Raw genomic sequence first — 3,080 nt, forward strand, 5'->3', positions numbered from 1 at the left:
CCCCCCGTGCTGCTGTAGCATTCAGACAGACAAAAATGCAGAGGCTGCTTTTGCAGAAGGAATTGGTGATTGGAGCTCGGGGATCATATGGGCTTTTTGTCAGACGTTTTTAAAGGGACACGGTACTGTTTAACGTGGAGTTGCGAGACAGGCGCATTTCTTTGTACTGGACTTGGATTTTTTATTTATTTATTTTGTTTTTTTGGCCGTGCGCAGGAGAACTGGGAAGGACATTCAGCCATATGGCGCAAACCTGGGTGCGCTTCCTCTCACTGTGCGCTCCTGCAACCGCGTGACGTCACTCTGGCAGACAGATGCGGAGGTCAGGGAGTTCGTCCATTTCCCATGTTGCAGAAGTCATTGTAATTTCATTTATAATATATACAAATATATGGCCAATGCAAGTACCACATATCAGCCCGCCATAACTTCTTGGTGTCAAAATTCTCCAGACTGACAGGCGGATGTGGTTGCGTGTGCGTGCAACCACGAAAGAGAGAAATATGTCCAATGATTGTCTCACACTTCAGTAAAAAACTACTGGACCATATTACCAGGGCCACAATAACCCGCTAAGGGGCCCTGGGCTAAAATCAAACGTGGGCCCCCATTGACCCACACCAGCTTTCCATTCTTTGTTCTGTGTGTATGAGTTGATCATTATTATTAGTTTTTTGGTGATTTGATTAACCACATTTTTTTTGAAATATGCACCATGCATCAACTGAAACAACAAAGGTGTCAAAACTAGATATTAACTCATGGCGCTTCCGCATGGGGTAATAATACAGGTGTCGCCCCGATAACTTCAGATTGCGTTTTAGTGACACGTACTGTATTACAAAACAAATTAATTAGGGCTGCGACTATCATTTCATTTCAATTATTGATTAATCTTTAGAGGTTTGACCTATAAAACATCAGAAAATACTGAAAAACTGCCGTCACATTCTCCCAGAGTCCAAAGTTAACTCTTCAACTGTCTCATTTTGTTGGAGCGAAAGTCCAAAACTCAAAGATGTTCAGTTAATGTGATATAAAACTGAATAAAAACCCCAGCAAATTATCACATTGGAAAAGCTGGAACCAGCAAATGTTCAGTTACTGACCTGCAGCTGATAATTTCAGCTCTAACTGCCACACCTGGAGCCTCCTGAGGGTCTTGGACCTGGGGAAGATGCCCATGTTTCCTGGTCAGTTCATTCAGCCTTGTCTTGAGCCCCCCTGAAGGATCCCCAGACCTGACTGCCATTGCTCACTCCTGAGCAGACTTTATGGAGCAGAAGTCAATACGCTCATAACAAGGTTTGAAAAAAATTGATCACAACCCGGAGTGAGTCCCATTCATCAATTCATGTCCAGGACTCAGCCGAGCCCACAAGATCAGTGTGGATACAGTCACTCGAGAGTCTTAAGTCTTAAGATATATTTAGCATTTAGTGGTTAGTGTTAATTTAAGATACAGTCTGTAAAAGTGTAAACAGGCCTGATGTAGTTTGAATTACCAGCTAAAAAAGTGTTCAATATATCATATCTTGTGCTGTTAAACATTTCAGACAAGGAGAAACTGAAGAGGAGAGATTCAGTGAAAAGTGAACCATCTATTTCCCCCAAAAGTGACAGCAGGCTAATGATTTTTCCACATGAAACCTCAGGCATTGAACTCAAGTGAAGCCTCCGCAGTCTGAAAGGAGCCTGAGAAAAAAAAAATTCCATTTTCAAGTCACATGAAACACCTGCATGTTAAAGAGGGTACTATAGGACATATTTTGTGAGGGAAACATTCAAATCCTGAGGCACGAGTAACACGACTTCACCTGGTGAATCAAGTGTTTGCCTGTAAGGTTGACTTAAAAAAGAAAAAAAGTGAAGACTTCAGGCTGGTGGTTTTCAGCCTTTTTGGCTTGAGTCACACATTATGACCTCAGCATGGACATGAGCTGTAATTAGTCTGCGCATTAAAAAATAAAAGATTATAAAAATTGTAGGGACACATCCATGTATTCAGACACACTCACACCTAGGTATACTTAGATAAATGTGAATTTAAAATAAACACACAAAGAAATCTCCAAAAATCTCAAGGCTTATGTTGAATATGAGGAGGAAACAAAACTTTTATTAACTAAAAAGTGATGTTTTCCTCTCAGATTGTGTCATTTGAGGGCTTTGTGAGACCCAAAGAGGGGAAAGTATCTAATATGTCTAAAAAAAAAAGAAAGATAAAAGTTTGATCCTTTAGATATGTCTTTTCTAAGTTGCTTTAGGTGTTCTGTTATGGACATGTTAAATGCACACTAGAGCATTAAGCCTACCCAAGAAAAACACACATATTACAAAAAAAGTGTAAATGCTTTACATTACCTCTCTGTCAGAATCAAGTAATTTTATCTACGTATGCAACACATGATGTAAACTGCATGTTTGTTGCTACTTTTCTTGCAGAGGTTATGATGCAGTATTGTACATTCAGATTTGACCTGTGCCATCCATACAAATCATGCCCGAACAGTCGACATATTCACCGCCTGCACTCCTGCACTTGCAGATAAAAACTGTACAGGAACCACTACAATTCAGCAGGGTCTGCATCTCATGGACGATTCTCGGTTTTCCAGCATGCAGCTCGCAAAAGCTCCCACAAGAGAGAGACAGCAGCTCACACACCAGCACAGCTTTAAGTGTGCGCAAATATTAGCAAGAAGGGACCACATTTTCAATTAGTTCTGAGTATGATTAATAATTTAATAGAGTCCTTGCTCCCTTTTTTTCATATTTCAATGGAGTGCTGGAGTGAGATTACAGTTGTGCATAAATCTGATCTTCTAATCACATCACGTCTAATAGAAAAACGACAGTGGGGTCTATAAAAAGAAAAGTGCACTGATATAAATATAATACAAACATTTAGGCCTAAATCTGCCAGGACTGACATTACTGTGCAGCTCACTGGATTGATCTCACATGTACACACACGTTGCAGTTCTAAACTGAAAGGTAGATGGCGCCATTGTAGAGGTACTCCAAATCCATTTGAGGACATAAACTGACATAAAAAAAAAACAACAAAAAACAGAGGC

Source organism: Chelmon rostratus, chromosome 20, assembly GCF_017976325.1.
Source record: "Chelmon rostratus isolate fCheRos1 chromosome 20, fCheRos1.pri, whole genome shotgun sequence".
Lineage (NCBI taxonomy): Eukaryota > Metazoa > Chordata > Actinopteri > Chaetodontiformes > Chaetodontidae > Chelmon > Chelmon rostratus.